The sequence below is a fragment of the Hyla sarda genome, chromosome 6, assembly GCF_029499605.1.
Source record: "Hyla sarda isolate aHylSar1 chromosome 6, aHylSar1.hap1, whole genome shotgun sequence".
NCBI lineage: Eukaryota > Metazoa > Chordata > Amphibia > Anura > Hylidae > Hyla > Hyla sarda.
Window position 1 is genome coordinate 136,277,123 of NC_079194.1, and position 17,317 is coordinate 136,294,439.

The 17,317-nt window shown below is 46.5% G+C and overlaps 1 protein-coding gene across 1 annotated transcript in view; it reads left to right on the forward strand.

Moving 5' to 3' along the window:
• MAPKAPK3 (MAPK activated protein kinase 3) overlaps positions 1–17,317 on the forward strand; it is a 56,453-nt gene that overhangs the window by 24,659 nt on the left and 14,477 nt on the right. The window lies entirely within an intron of this gene.

Genomic DNA, 17,317 nt, shown 5'->3' on the forward strand with positions numbered 1-17,317 from the left:
CCCCTGTAACCGGTCTCCCTAAGGCCTATATGGACTTTGCGGATGTTTTTTGCAAAAAACAAGCTGAGACTCTACCTCCTCACAGGCCTTATGATTGTCCTATTGACCTCCTCCCGGGCACTACTCCACCCCGGGGCAGAATCTATCCTCTGTCCGCCCCAGAGACTCTTGCTATGTCGGAGTACATCCAGGAAAATTTAAAAAAAGGCTTTATCCGTAAATCCTCCTCTCCTGCCGGAGCCGGATTTTTCTTTGTGTCCAAAAAAGATGGCTCTCTACGTCCTTGCATTGACTACCGCGGTCTTAATAAAATCACGGTAAAGAACCGCTACCCCCTACCCCTCATCTCTGAACTCTTTGATCGCCTCCAAGGTGCCCACATCTTTACCAAACTGGACGTAAGAGGTGCTTATAATCTCATCCGCATCAGAGAGGGGGATGAATGGAAAACGGCATTTAACACTAGAGATGGACACTTTGAGTATCTGGTCATGCCCTTTGGCCTGTGCAACGCCCCTGCCGTCTTCCAAGACTTTGTTAATGAAATTTTTCGTGATCTCTTATACTCCTGTGTTGTTGTATATCTGGACGATATCCTGATTTTTTCTGCCAATCTAGAAGAACACCGCCAGCATGTCCGTATGGTTCTTCAGAGACTTCGTGACAATCAACTTTATGCCAAGATAGAGAAATGTCTGTTTGAATGCCAATCTCTTCCTTTCCTAGGATACTTGGTCTCTGGCCAGGGACTACAAATGGATCCAGACAAACTCTCTGCCGTCTTAGATTGGCCACGCCCCTCCGGACTCCGTGCTATCCAACGTTTTTTGGGTTCGCCAATTATTACAGGCAATTTATTCCACATTTTTCTACCGTTGTGGCCCCTATCGTGGCTTTAACCAAAAAAAATGCCAATCCCAAGTCTTGGCCTCCTCAAGCGGAAGACGCCTTTAAACGGCTCAAGTCTGCCTTTTCTTCGGCTCCCGTGCTCTCCAGACCGGACCCATCTAAACCCTTCCTATTGGAGGTTGATGCCTCCTCTGTAGGAGCTGGAGCGGTCCTTCTACAAAAAAATTCTTCCGGGCATGCTGTTACGTGTGGTTTTTTTTCTAGGACCTTCTCTCCGGCGGAGAGGAACTACTCCATCGGGGATCGAGAGCTTCTAGCCATTAAATTAGCACTTGAGGAATGGAGGCATCTGCTGGAGGGATCAAGATTTCCAGTTATTATTTACACCGATCACAAGAACCTCTCCTATCTCCAGTCTGCCCAACGGCTGAATCCTCGCCAGGCCAGGTGGTCTCTGTTCTTTGCCCGATTTAATTTTGAAATTCACTTTCGGCCTGCCGATAAGAACATTAGGGCCGATGCTCTCTCTCGTTCCTCGGATGCCTCGGAAGTTGAACTCTCTCCGCAACACATCATTCATCCTGACTGCCTGATTTCCACTTCTCCAGCCTCCATCAGGCAAACTCCTCCAGGAAAGACCTTCGTCTCTCCACGCTAACGCCTCGGAATCCTCAAATGGGGTCACTCCTCCCATCTCGCAGGTCATGCAGGCATCAAGAAATCTGTGCAACTCATCTCTCGCTTCTATTGGTGGCCGACTCTGGAGACGGATGTCGTGGACTTTGTGCGAGCCTGCACTGTCTGTGCCCGGGATAAGACTCCTCGCCAGAAGCCCGCTGGTTTTCTTCATCCTCTGCCTGTCCCCGAACAGCCTTGGTCTCTGATTGGTATGGATTTTATTACAGACCTACCCCCATCCCATGGCAACACTGTTGTTTGGGTGGTCGTTGATCGATTCTCCAAGATGGCACATTTCATCCCTCTTCCTGGTCTTCCTTCAGCGCCTCAGTTGGCTAAACAATTTTTTGTACACATTTTTCGTCTTCACGGGTTGCCCACACAGATAGTCTCGGATAGAGGCGTCCAATTCGTGTCAAAATTCTGGAGGGCTCTCTGTAAACAACTCAAGATTAAATTAAACTTTTCTTCTGCATATCATCCTCAATCCAATGGACAAGTAGAAAGAATTAACCAGGTCTTGGGTGATTATTTACGACATTTTGTTTCCTCCCGCCAGGATGATTGGGCAGATCTTCTACCATGGGCCGAATTCTCGTATAACTTTAGAGTCTCTGAATCTTCCTCCAAATCCCCATTTTTCGTGGTGTACGGCCGTCACCCTCTTCCCCCCCTCCCTACTCCCTTGCCCTCTGGTTTGCCCGCTGTAGATGAAGTGACTCGTGATCTTTCCACCATATGGAAAGAGACCCAAGATTCTCTTTTACAGGCTTCATCTCGCATGAAAAAGTTTGCCGATAAGAAAAGAAGAGCTCCCCCCATTTTTGCTCCCGGAGACAAGGTATGGCTCTCCGCTAAATATGTCCGCTTTCGTGTCCCCAGTTACAAACTGGGTCCACGCTATCTTGGTCCTTTCAAAGTCTTGTGCCAAATTAATCCTGTCTCTTACAAACTTCTTCTTCCTCCTTCTCTCCGTATTCCTAATGCCTTTCATGTCTCTCTTCTTAAACCACTCATCATCAACCGTTTCTCTCCCAAATTAGTTTCTCCCACTCCTGTCTCCGGTTCTTCTGACGTCTTCTCAGTGAAAGAGATACTGGCCTCCAAGACGGTCAGAGGAAAAAGGTTCTTTTTGGTGGATTGGGAGGGCTGTGGACCTGAAGAGAGATTCTGGGAACCTGAGGACAACATCCTAGACAAAAGTCTGCTCCTCAGGTTCTCAGGCTCTAAGAAGAGGGGGAGACCCAAGGGGGGGGTACTGTTACGCCGAGCGCTCCGGGTCCCCGCTCCTCCCCGGAGCGCTCGCTTCTCTCTCGCTACCGCAGCGCTCCGGGCAGCTCCACTGACCCGGTGCGCTGTGATACCGTCTCCAGCCGGGATGCGATTCGCGATGCGGGTAGCGCCCGCTCGCGATGCGCATCCCGGCCCCCGTACCTGACTCGCTCTCCGTCTGTCCTGTCCCGGCGCGCGCGGCCCCGCTCCCTAGGGCGCGCGCGCGCCGGGTCTCTGCGATTTAAAGGGCCACTGCGCCGCTGATTGGCGCAGTGGTTCCAATTAGTGTGTTCACCTGTGCACTCCCTATTTATACCTCACTTCCCCTTCACTCCCTCGCCGGATCTTGTTGCCATTGTGCCAGTGAAAGCGTTTCCTTGTGTGTTCCTAACCTGTGTTCCAGACCTCCTGCCGTTGCCCCCGACTACGATCCTTGCTGCCTGCCCCGACCTTCTGCTACGTCCGACCTTGCTTCTGTCTACTCCCTTGTACCGCGCCTATCTTCAGCAGTCAGAGAGGTTGAGCCATTGCTAGTGGATACGACCTGGTCACTACCGCCGCAGCAAGACCATCCCGCTTCGCGGCGGGCTCTGGTGAAAACCAGTAGTGACTTAGAACCGATCCACTAGCACGGTCCACGCCAATCCCTCTCTGGCACAGAGGATCCACTACCTGCCAGCCGGCATCGTGACAGTGAGACATAAACATACGTACCAATATCCCTGTGTCTACTACCTATGGCACGCTAGCATCTTTTTCTCAGCTTTTTTGTTTTTATTCTGGTTTATTATTGTTGCCTATGGTTGATGCATGTGTTTTGAATTTAACAGTACCAATCATCAGTCTTGTGAGCTGTGCTCCTCCAGTCTATTACATTAGGCTATAGACTATATTAGATTTTACCACATTAGACCCGATTTTAGATTTTCAATTACCATTACCTGGTTGCTAGGGGTTACTACCCTTTTTATTTATCGGGGTTTGTCTCCGTGTTTCTCACCTGCAACTCTCAGCTTTCTGCCGGCTCCCCTATAACTAGCGGAGCACATGTTTTTTCCATCTATATTTCTCTAATTAATATTAGCGCATGATCACTGCTCTCTATCCAGCCAGTGTGTGTTTTCTATTCCACTTACCACTGGCTTCGCCACAGGATCTATAGCGCCGTTCATTCATTAATCCATATTCAGCCAGTGCATGCACTGGCCCTGCCCACTCTCAGCCTCGCTACAGTATCTGTAGCGTCGCTCATTCATAAAATCAGACTACTCCAGTACTGGGCAGCCGGAACCTAAACCCGTCCGCTAGCCAGTGCTTGGAGATTCTGCGGCTATTATATTTTCCTTTTTTCTTGATTTAACAACTTTCTGTGTCTCTGTATCCACTAGAGACTATAATACCTCTATCTGTGATAAGTTTGTTTAGACATTTGTATGGTGTTTTTGTTACGTAACTGTGTTCACCTGGACTCCGTAATCCTGTCCAGAATAGCTTAATTGATTTGACCTTTTGATTGTACGTAGGGACCGTCTATTTAAATGTGCTTTCTCTGATACCTGTATACGTGCACACTTGCCTGATGAAGTGCCCGCTACGGGCAGGAAACGCGTTGCTTTTATGTGCTTAAAATAAACATCTATATGTATTGAAGACTCCATGAACTTTTATCCACTGCTGTCCATGCGCCTGCAAAGATCCATGTTTGCTATTTTTCATTGATGCTATTTGGACCGGTGAACCAGGATAGACCGGAGGATCGTGGCTGCTGACAACCTAACCTGATTAATACGCTGTATGGTGTTGTGCCCTTAGCGCAACACATTGTGGTAAGTGTGACCTTTATTGCACTTATTCACTGTCTATAAACATATCACACTAGGGGCGCGTGTTCCCTCTTTTTTTCCTTTTGTCTTTGCATAAACATGCTGCCATGGCCTGCAGCGTCTCTGGACTTCCAATGAACACATCTGGGATGTCATTGATTGGCAATTGCAAAGGGAGCTGCCAGCAGCATATCTTTATGATAACTGTTTGGGGGTTCCTGCTTCTCCCATGATCACTGAACTGGCTGTTATTTTAACAACCTGGCATGGGGCTCATCAGCAAAGTTTCGGCCCTGGTCTATATTCGTAACATACATGTATGTGAATACACATACATGTACACAGACACCCTTAGATATACAGATGTTTTTTTTACTTTGTGCAATTTGTCACAAAAACATTTGGCAACTTTTTTGCTTCAATAATGCTTATTTATTTTATCAAATTTTCTTTAACTTTTACAATGTTAGGCTGCATTCACATAACATTTTGTAGTTGTGGTGACCGGATCCAGCTGGGAAATGTGAAAACCGGGCGCTCCCTTGTCCTAGCCGGACCTGTACCGCATCTGCGACTTTTGTCGGCTTAGTTTTGCCCCATATGCAGTTTTCTGGCCGGACTGAAAACCGGATATGTGAGTCACTATCTGACTCTGGTCGGCTCATTCAAATGAATGAGATGCGGGACGGGTCCGGCTGGGATACGGGAGCGCCCGGTTTTAACATTTCCCAGACGAATCTGGTCACGAAAACTAAAAAACGTTATGTGAATGCAGCCTTAGCTGATTCATCAGATGCGACAGTTGAAGATTTTTGCAAATTTTTGCAATCTCATTTTAGCCTGGACCACATTTTGAAACTCGCTTATATCTTAGCTATTTAGCTGTTTACGAAGAGTATGCACCTTTAAAAAAAATTTGGTGCAGGTACACCTGACGTACCCACGGCAAAAGGCCGGGAAACAACTTGATTTACACCTACAATATTAATTCCCCCTTATACTGTACATGTGTACCTAGAATAACGCTCATGCTCAGATACACAGTCAAACAGTGCAGATAAACAACAGGCACCAAACCCATAATAACCTCAGTTCAGTACAAAGTGCTGATAATAGAAATCTTGGAACACATCAGAGCCAGAACGATGTAGACTCTGTCCGTGAGAATTGTGTAGGAGTTACATATACATGATGGAACAGATGTAGCAAAGACAAGCACAGAATGCTCATAACTAGATCATAATCTGATATCTTCCTAGCTCACAGGTCATGCTGAAACCTTTAGTTCTACGGCATCTCTACTGGGACAGTTGTGATGTGTTGATCCATTTCTGTCCTTTCTGTAGCTTTAATCCTTTTCTTGTGCCAGTTATATGTTATTCTGTGAAAGCTGGGTGACATGTGTTTATACTACATGGACCAATTCCTGTTTTTTCAGATGAAACCAATACAAATAAAGATATAGAAATGACAGAAACCACGAGTGACATTTGTCTCGTGCCTCAGTGATATCACTAGTTCCCGATAAACTGCTAAGACTGAAAATTATTCACCTCACAATTTGGCCGTCTCATGAAAGTGTTATGATGCAATAGTTGTCACCAGAATTCCTTGTGTTACTTCTCGGCCTGTGTTGGAGGAGGGGATGGGGCTGCGTCTGTAACCGGAGCTGGCAGGACAGGCATACATATCAAGCTTCTCTTAGTCACTTTTGATCTTTAAAAAGAGACTGATTGGAAAGTGCCCGTCCTAAGTCCAGAGACTTCCCTGGTACAGGGTCTTGATGGGTAACTCTACCCAACAATGAACTATACTACTCAGCAAGGATTCCCATGGGCCTGACTCTGGAAAATCATATCATGATGTATGTAAATCACAGGATCAATAGACATGTTAATGGTAAGCAAATGGTGAAAAATTGGGTACAAAATATTCAAAACATCTTGATTTATTCAATATCTAGGATGAGCAGCACCACACACAAAAATCTACACACTTACATGCCTTGGCATGCTATAAATTAGGTTATTAGTGATTTTCTTGAGGAGTGTTCTGCCACGCTGAATGCTTGTGCAGAGACCATGTGAGTAACCTAATAAGGAGGCCCTTATAAGTGAACGTGATATGGCTACTTCTCCCGGTATTATGGTGTGGGATGGCATAATGTATGGAAGCCGGATTCCTCTATTCTCCATTCCAGGTACATTGGCAGCCCGCCGTTACTTTGATTTACTCAGAACCTTTGGCACAGCCATATCTATTAAGTGTTTTAGGAGCAGTCAACATGACAATACCAGGCTGCATTTTGCTCATGCTACTGTGAGAAGCCTACGTTGCCTAAACATGCTGCCATGGCCTGCAGTTTCTCTGGACTTATCTTCCAATGAACACATCTGGGATGTCATTGATTGGCAATTGCAAAGGGAGCTGCCAGCAGCATATCTTTATGATTTGCGTTTCCAAGTGCATTCAGCGTGGCAGAACATACCTCAGACAACAACTAAAGTGTAACTGTCGTTAACAAAAACTTTTTATATAATGTAGATAATGCCATGATATGTATATTTGTAATATACATTGGTTAAAAAAATGTGTATATTTTTGTTTCTGTGAGGAGTCCAAATACAGGAAGTGTGGGTGGACAAGCAGGGCTCTGTACACTGAGGACAAGCAGGGCTCTGTACACTGGGAACAAGCAGGGCTCTGTTCACTGAGGACATGCAGGACTCTGTACACTGAGGACAAGCAGGACTCTGTACACTGAGGACAAGCAGGGCTCTGTACAATGAGGACAAGCAGGGCTCTGTGCTGTGAGGACAAGCAGGGCTCTGTGCTGTGAGGACAAGCAGGGCTCTGTACACTGAGGACAAGCAGGGCTCTGTGCACTGAGGACAAGCAGGGCTCTGTGCACTGAGGACAAGCAGGGCTCTGTGCACTGAGGACAAGCAGGGCTCTGTTCACTGAGGACATGCAGGACTCTGTACACTGAGGACAAGCAGGACTCTGTACACTGAGGACAAGCAGGGCTCTGTACAATGAGGACAAGCAGGGCTCTGTGCTGTGAGGACAAGCAGGGCTCTGTGCTGTGAGGACAAGCAGGGCTTTGTACATTGAGGACAAGCAGGGCTCTGTACACTGAGGACAAGCAGGGCTCTGTGCTGTGAGGACAAGCAGGGCTCTGTGCACTGAGGACAAGCAGGGCTCTGTGCACTGAGGACAAGCAGGGCTATGTACACTGAGGACAAGCAGGGCTCTGTACACTGAGGACAAGCAGGGCTCTGTACACTGAGGACAAGTAGGGTTCTGTGCAGCGAGGATAAGCAGGGCTCTGTGCACTGAGGACAAACAGGGCTCTGTACACTGAGGACAAGCAGGGCTCTGTACACTGAGGACAAGCAGAGCTCTATGTACTGAGGAAAAGCAGGGCTCTGTGCAGTGATGTCAAGCAGGGCTCTGTGCACTGAGGACAAGCAGGGCTCTGTACACTGAGGACAAGCAGGGCTCTGTACACTGAGGACATGCAGGGCTCTGTACAATGAGGACATGCAGGGCTCTGTACACTGGGAACAAGCAGGGCTCTGTTCACTGAGGACATGCAGGACTCTGTACACTGAGGACAAGCAGGACTCTGTACACTGAGGACAAGCAGGGCTCTGTACAATGTGGACAAGCAGGGCTCTGTGCTGTGAGAACAAGCAGGGCTCTGTGCTGTGAGGACAAGCAGGGCTCTGTACACTGAGGACAAGCAGGGCTCTGTGCACTGAGGACAAGCAGGGCTCTGTACACTGAGGACAAGCAGGGCTCTGTGCTGTGAGGACAAGCAGGGCTCTGTGCACTGAGGACAAGCAGGGCTCTGTGCACTGAGGACAAGCATGGCTATGTACACTGAGGACAAGCAGGGCTCTGTACACTGAGGACAAGCAGGGCTCTGTACACTGAGGACAAGTAGGGTTCTGTGCAGCGAGGATAAGCAGGGCTCTGTGCACTGAGGACAAACAGGGCTCTGTACACTGAGGACAAGCAGGGCTCTGTACACTGAGGACAAGCAGAGCTCTATGTACTGAGGAAAAGCAGGGCTCTGTGCAGTGATGTCAAGCAGGGCTCTGTGCACTGAGGACAAGCAGGGCTCTGTACACTGAGGACAAGCAGGGCTCTGTACACTGAGGACATGCAGGGCTCTGTACAATGAGGACATGCAGGGCTCTGTACACTGGGAACAAGCAGGGCTCTGTTCACTGAGGACATGCAGGACTCTGTACACTGAGGACAAGCAGGACTCTGTACACTGAGGACAAGCAGGGCTCTGTACAATGAGGACAAGCAGGGCTCTGTGCTGTGAGGACAAGCAGGGCTCTGTGCTGTGAGGACAAGCAGGGCTCTGTACACTGAGGACAAGCAGGGCTCTGTGCACTGAGGACAAGCAGGGCTCTGTGCACTGAGGACAAGCAGGGCTCTGTGCACTGAGGACAAGCAGGGCTCTGTACACTGAGGACAAGCAGGGCTCTGTACACTGAGGACAAGCAGGGCTCTGTACACTGAGGACAAGCAGGGCTCTGTACACTGAGGACAAGCAGGGCTCTGTACACTGAGGACAAGCAGGGCTTTGTGCAGTGAGGATAAGCAGGGCTCTGTGCACTGAGGACATGCAAAGCTCTGTACACTGAGGACAAACAGGGTTCTGTACACTGAGAACAAGCAGGGCTCTGTACACTGAGGACAAGCAGGGCTCTGTGCTGTGAGGACAAGCAGGGCTCTGTGCACTGAGGACAAGCAGGGCTATGTACACTGAGGACAAGCAGGGCTCTGTACACTGAGGACAAGCAGGGCTCTGTACACTGAGGACAAGTAAGGTTCTGTGCAGCGAGGATAAGCAGGGCTCTGTGCACTGAGGACAAACAGGGCTCTGTACACTGAGGACAAGCAGGGCTCTGTACACTGAGGACAAGCAGAGCTCTATGTACTGAGGAAAAGCAGGGCTCTGTGCAGTGATGTCAAGCAGGGCTCTGTGCACTGAGGACAAGCAGGGCTCTGTACACTGAGGACAAGCAGGGCTCTGTACACTGAGGACATGCAGGGCTCTGTACAATGAGGACATGCAGGGCTCTGTACACTGAGGACAAGCAGGGCTCTGTACACTGATGACAAGCAGGGCTCTGTACACTGAGGACAAGCAGGGCTCTGTACACTGAGGACAAGCAGGGCTCTGTGCAGTGAGGATTAGCAGGGCTCTGTGCACTGAGGACATGCAAAGCTCTGTAAACTGAGGACAAACAGGGTTCTGTACACTGAGAACAAGCAGGGCTCTGCACACTGAGGACAAGCGGGGCTCTGTACGCTGAGGACAAGCAGGGCTCTGTACACTGAGGCTCTGTGACACGCCCCCCAACTCACACATCAGGATGATTGACAAGCCAGGAGCCTGCACAGAGCTCTGCTTGTCCTGCCCTCACTTCCTGTATTTGGACTCACAGAGACACACAGACAATAGCTGCAGGGACAGCATTTTTTTCACCCAAAAATATACAAATTTTTTAATTAATGTATATTACAAATATACTTATAATATTATTTAATTTTTTTTACCGACAAGTACACTCTTTTAATAACTTCATTGATAGCATGCTAAGGCATGTAAGTGCGTGTATTTCTGCACATGGCACTTAAATAAATGGAGATGTTGAATATTTTTTTTCTTTTTTTTCATAATTTGTATATCCTTAGCATGTCTATCAACCCTGTGATTTCCATCATTTCATGTCTTTTCCTTCTTGGTATTGCAATTTCAATGTTGAGGAGTGTATTCATTATCATTGCAGTGTCATATCCCTGGTCGGATCGCACTTTGTGGCATTCATACATGGCGGGGTCATATTTGTTCCATATCACACTTGGATGAATAGCTGCATTTTATCTGATTAGGAGCTTGAGTCAATGGCTTAATCATTATCCGGTGACCAGGGCTCTGGGGGGAGGGGAGAGTCACCTTCTTGCTGCTCCCTTAAATACCTCTCTGAGAATTATGCTTCTAATATGACGGCCTCATCACACTCAGAAAACGTAATGTAATAAATACTGATTGATAATACAAAGAAACAAAGAAGCAGAAATATAATGCAGATCCTCAGATCATGGTCTGCGCAGTCAAACAAGCAGGGAATGCTGGGAGATTTCAGCATTGAGAGTATAAACCAGTGAGCGCAGTTGAGGACCATAAAAAGACCAAAAAAATGAAGAAAAACAAAAATTGAATCTGGTTGCTATTGTCAACTACTCCATTTTTCCATTGCACAAGGTTTGATAAATCTTCCCTTATGGCTCAGATTTCTCACTTTGACTAAAACCAAACCCTTCTGGCTTTGCCCATAGCAACTAATCACAGCTTAGCTTTTATTTTACCAGAACTTGCTAAGATATCAAAGCTGAGCTGTGATTGGTTGCTGTGGGAAAAACCAGACAATTTAGATTTTAGGCAGATTGATAAATCTGGGCCTTTGTATGGGAGATTTCCTTCCGGAGACATTGTGTGGTCCACTTATTGCATCACATCTTTGCATACTCGGCAGGATGAAGACTGTTAGGGTCTCATATTTTAGATTCCACTGGTGGTACTTTTAAGGTGAACCTTTTAAAGAGAAAGATTAGGAAGTTTTACCCACAATCATTGTTCAGCTGCCAGCCCAAATGATGTGGTGGGTAAGGGCTCTTTGCACCTGAGTGACTGCTGCCTAAAGGGACCAGAAAGGCCTTGTCTCAAAGAGTACCCGTCATATCCCACCAAAAAAATTGCTACATGCTACTTAGTACCTAATCTTGATCATGTAAATATAATTGGTATGTGTCTAGCACCTATATTCATCTTACAAATACCTTTTTTTAGTGCTCACTTGTTTTTTTTATTCTGTGCTCAAGATGGGGGGGGTTCATCTCTTGCTTTCACTCTGAATGACTCGTCTTCCTTTTTGAGTCTGCTGTGCTGGATCTCTTCATCCAATCACTGCAGGCTGCTTTATAACCTCCTCTTTTCAGTTTTCAGACAGGAATCTGATAGACAGGACAGGAGTGAGCATAGAGAAGTGATTGTCCTGTCCCCACTTTCTGGACTTTGTCCCAGCCTGTGCTTCAGCTGCTCTTTTTCATGGTGGTATTTTTCATTATTTCTATAAAAAAGGACATAACATTATTTAATGAAGTATAAGAGAAAGACTAATGTTTTGCCAAGATTTACAACATATAAAAAGTTTCGACAGTGCCTATCTAAAGGACAGTACAGTGCAGCCTATCAACAATATTAGCAACAACAGCAACGCCACTAACTCCACTTAACACTTATGCTAACCTGCTGGTGAATAAACCCTGTTTAACCCCTTAACGTTTTTTCCGTTTTTGCATTTTCATTTTTTCCTCATCACGTTCTAAAAATCATAATGCTTTCAAATTTGCACATAAAATTCCATATGATGGCTTTTTGTGCCACCAATTCTACTTTGCAGTGACATTAATCATTTTACCCAAAAATCCATGGCGAAACTGAAAAAAAATTCATTGTGCGACAAAATTGAAGAAAAAATTTCATTTTGTAAATTTGGGGGCTTCCGTTTCTATGCAGTGCATTTTTCGGTAAAAATAACACCTTATCTTTATTCTGTAAGTCCATACGGTTAAAATGATCTCCTACTTATATAGGATTGATTTTGTCGTACTTCGGAAAAAAATCCTAACTACATGCAGGAAAATGTATATGTTAAAAATTCTCATCTTCTAACCCCTATAACTTTTTTATTTTTCTGCGTATGGGCTGGTATGAGGACTAATTTTTTGCACCCTGATCTGAAGTTTTTATCGGTACCATTTTTGTAGTGATCTGACTTTTTGATCGCTTTTTATTCATTTTTTCATGATATTAAAAGTGACCAAAAATACACTATTTTGGACTTTGCAATTTTTTTGCGAATACGCCATTGACCGTGCGATTTAATTAATAATATATTTTTATAGTTCGGACATTTCCACACGCGGCGATACCACATATGTTTATTTTTATTTACACAGTTATTTTTTATATGGGAAAAGGGGGGTGATTCAAACTTTTATTAGGGAAGTTAACTTTGTTACCTTTTTTTTTGCAGTGCTATAGCTTCCATAGGGACCTATAACACTGCACACACTGATCTCTTATGCTGATCCCTGCAAAGCCATAGCTTTGCATGGATCAGCGAGATAGGGGCTCGATTGCTCAAGCCTGTAGCTCAGGCTTGGAGCAATCAAACCCCGATCGGACGCCGCGGAGAGAGGTAAGGAGACCTCCGCTTGCGCCACAGCTGATCGGAACATCGCAATTTTATCGCGATGTCCCGATCAGCCCGACTGAGCTGCCGGGAAGCGTTTACTTTCACTTTCAGATGAGGCGGTCAACTTTGATCGCCGCGTCTGAAGGGTTAATAGCGCGCGGCAAAACAATCGGTGCCGTGCGCTGTTAGCCCAGGGTCCCGGCTATGAATAGCAGCTGGGACCGACCTGGTGTGATGCGGGGTCACGGCATGACTCAGTTTTAAACACAGGGACCGGGCTCAGGGCGTACAGGTACGCCCTGAGTCCTTAAGAAGTTAAGGGTTCGTTCACACGAGCGGATCCACAGCGTATATAACGCTGCAAATCCGCCACTGAAGGACCCCTACAGGGTGCCTTTAGATGTGCCTGCTCGGAGCAGCAATCCGCCGCTACGAGCAGACACTGCTGCGTTGTGCGAGTTGCCACGCATGCGCAGTGTACTCGCACACATCACAGCCGCTCCCCCTGCTCCCTGAGCTAGGCCGAGAGCAGTGTGTCTGCTCGTAATGGCAGATTGCCGCTCCGAGCAGGCACCTGTAAAGGCAGCATACACCGGTCTTTCAGGGTGGATCCACAGTGCAAACCGCGCTAAGGATTCGCTCATTTGAACGTACCCTATACGATTGTTTTGTGCAGTTTAACCACCTGGCCTCCCAATTATTTACAGGCCCAATTTTTTACAGGCCAGTCCCACCGAAATCAGTGAGTTTGGCCAACACGTGTCTAACCTGTATGGCTAGATTTCCAACGCCACTGCACTTTTATCACCTTTATTTGTTTTGGCTGTGTAAGACTTTGCCTTTAACAATCACAATACATACGGTAAATGGTTTTTATGTATTGTTTTTATTTCTTTCATAGCAACAGAGTAAGGCAGATTCTCATCAACATCGGCGGAGGATGGGCGGCACTGCAGAGAAGAGAAGGACGATGATGTTACTGTTGTTGTCCTCAGTGTTATGTGACCCTGACCCATATGTTATATACGTTATATATAGCACACTGCAGTGCACCTGTCTCTATGCAGATGCTGATTTACTGCTGAGTCTTTATTCACACTTATGGGCGGCTTAAACTGTGCACCCCAATGTCCCAGCTTTCAAAAGAGGCACTCCTAAAGTAATACATATTTTGGGGCTTGTGTGTTAACATGTACTCAACATATCGGATTAGCAGATATTGGAGATATCAGTAATAGGCAGCTGTTGTATCTGTTCACTTATATGAGGTTAATGCAGGGGGCTTATATCTGTGGGAGTACTAATTGTAGCCAGAGGTGTACTCTAGGGGGATCTTTAAATAAAATAGAGAGACATAAAAAGATGGCAGTGTTATGGTACAGGCCTGAAGCCTTTAGTTCTTTTAACCCCATTAAGCTTCCTGTACAAAGGCAGTTCAGTGTTGTTATACAGAATGATGACATTCAAATCATTATGTGTACACAAATATTTAACATAGCACTTGATTTAATGTGGACATGGATGTGGACAGTGGTTTAGATCCAGACAATGATTCTGTGACTTCACTCAATGATCAGATCACAGAACTGGATATTTCATCATTAGGAGGCTGAAGGGCAACAAACTTTAACGTGTATCTGTCCTTTTAGGTGACTTTTTCTCGACAATATGTCCTGTGTGTGTGTACATAAGGAGCAGCATTAGTTCTGGCCAATATATTAAGTGTATATGTCATTTTTTATCAGATTACTGCTCTGCAGGCTTCATCTGTAATTTTCAGTTCTCCCAGAGCTGGTGGCCTAATGACTATGTTGTCTTTCATACACTACACACAGACAGAGGAGGGGATTCTGAACTTTTAGGTCTCTATGCAAAGCCTTAAAATCAGCAGCAGCTTGAAAGGCATGATCAGGGCTCGAGTCCTGCAGGAACACACAGGAACGGCGTACCTTTGCTTCTTCCAGAGGAGGAACGCCGTCCCTGTTAAACTAGTCCTGCAGGACCGACCTCTGAATTATTCTTACCCTCCCTCCGTCTCCTCCCCTGGCCCGAACTGCTAGATGCTGGAAATGTAGGACCTGTAGGATCTTTGATGATGTCACCATCACATGTGGGGGCGGAGCTTAGCTGTGAAGGAGAGGAGAGATCATGGCTGAAGGACCTGTGTGATGCTGTGGAGGAGGCGGGGCTGAGCTGGAGGAGACATGTCCCATGTCACCCCAGTAAGGTAATACATGGAAGGAGATTTGTTCCATTGTGTCACCACAGTACTAAGGAAATTACATGAGGAGGGGAGTTGTTACAGTGTGTCACCACAGTACTAAGGAAATTACATGAGGAGGAGGTTTGTTACAGTGTGTCACCCCAGTAGTAAAGAGATTATATGAGGAGGTGGTTTATTACAGTGTGTCACCCCAGTAGTAAGGAGATTACACGTGGAGGAGGTTTGTTACAGTGTTTCACCACAGTAGTAAGGAGATTACATGAGGAGGAGATTGGTTACAGTGTGTCACCCCAGTAGTAGGGTGATTACATAAGGAGAAGGTTTGTTACAGTGTGTCACCGCTATAGTAAGGTAATTAAAGGACAACTGTAGTGGTACACATTTATATATGCCCGTGCCCAGGCCTCAAAAACAAACAAAATAAACTCATACATACCTTCCTACAAGCCCCCGTTGGTCCGGCACAGGCCTCACGGTCCGGCAGTGCTGACGTCCTTCCACTTCCTGCGTTCGGGGACACCGCAGAGCCGTCGGCGTATCACCAGCCGTAGCGATGTCCCGCCCCGGCTGGTGATAGGCTGAGCCCACTGTTATGTAAGAAGCCGTCCAGAGCTCCTTACATGACAGTGGGCTCAGCCTATCACCGGCCGGGGCGGGACATCGCTACGGCCGGTAATACGCCGACGGCTCTGCGGCGTACCTGTCCCCAGGAAGTGGAATGACTTCAGCACTGCCGGACCGTGAGGCCTGTGCCGGACCAACGGGGGCTCGTAGGAAGGTATTTATGAGTTTATCTTGTTTATTTTTGAGGCCCGGGCACGGGCATATATACAACTGTACCACTACAGTTGTCCTTTAAGTGAGAAGGAGGTTTATTACAGTGTGTCACCCCAGTAGTAAGGAGATTACATGAGGAGGAGGTTTGTTACAGTGTGTCACCCCAGTAGTAAGGAAATTACATGAGTAGGTTTGTTACAGTGTGTCACCCCAGTAGTAAGGAGATTACATGAGGAGGGGGTTTGTTACAGTGTGTCACCCCAGTAGTAAGGAGATTACATGAGGAGGAGGTTTGTCACAGTGTGTCACCGCTATAGTAAGGAGATTACATGAGGAGGAGGTTTGTTACAGTGTGTCACCCCAGTAGTAAGGTGATTACATGGGGAGGAGGTTTGTTACAGTGTGTCACCCCTATAGTAAGGTAATTAAGTGAGGAGGAGGTTTGTTACAGTGTGCACCCCAGTAGTAAGGAGATTACATGAGGAGGAGGTTTGTTACAGTGTTTCACCCCAGTAGTAAGGTGATTACATGGGGAGGAGGTTTGTTACAGTGTGTCACCCCTATAGTAAGGTAATTAAGTGAGGAGGAGGTTTGTTACAGTGTGTCACCCGAGTAGCAAGGAGATTACATGAGGAGTAGGTTTCTTACTGGGGGGAATTAGAAATCTTGGGTGAGTTCCCACACTTTTTTTTCCAGGACTTGACCCCTGGGAATGATAAAGCAGTAATGAGCAATCTAAACTGTGAATATAGCTCTGGGGTGAGATCTCTTTCTTAGGATGGGTTCACATGTGTCCAGCATCCAGTTCCATGAACATAAAACACACCGCAACTGATGCCACAACTGATGACAAAAGTTGTTTAGGATCTGGCATTATGTGCATGCCAGACATAGGAACGCACCAAGATGCATTCCCCTGTCTGGCACCCATGTGGTGCGTTCCACTATTCGGCGTCCAAAGTGAGACACCAGATGAATGTGAACTGCCTCATTGAAATTAATGGGATCAGTTCTACAATCAGTTTCCCTTCAGTGCTTTTTCTACAGCGCTGGAGGGAAATGCCACAGGACACCTAACGTATGTGAAGGGGGGCTTAAATAGTTGTGCCTTTCTCTGTTTCTCTGCATTGTCTGCAGCTGCTTCATCCCTCCAGGGACTCCACCCTATCTCCCTCCTCCATAGACATGTATGAGAAGCTACAATTTGATCTCACAGTGAGCTTCAGGACTATCTTATAAACACAGCACAGGATTGAGCTGATTTTCAGAAAGGATGACAGCTTAGTGTGCAGAGGGTTGTGGGGATGAAAGAAAGAAGCTTGATAACAGGAGAAAGAAGCAGTTTTGTCTGATAAAGTATATTACAAAGTTTTTTATATTCACTTGTGCTGTGGATCTATGCAAAG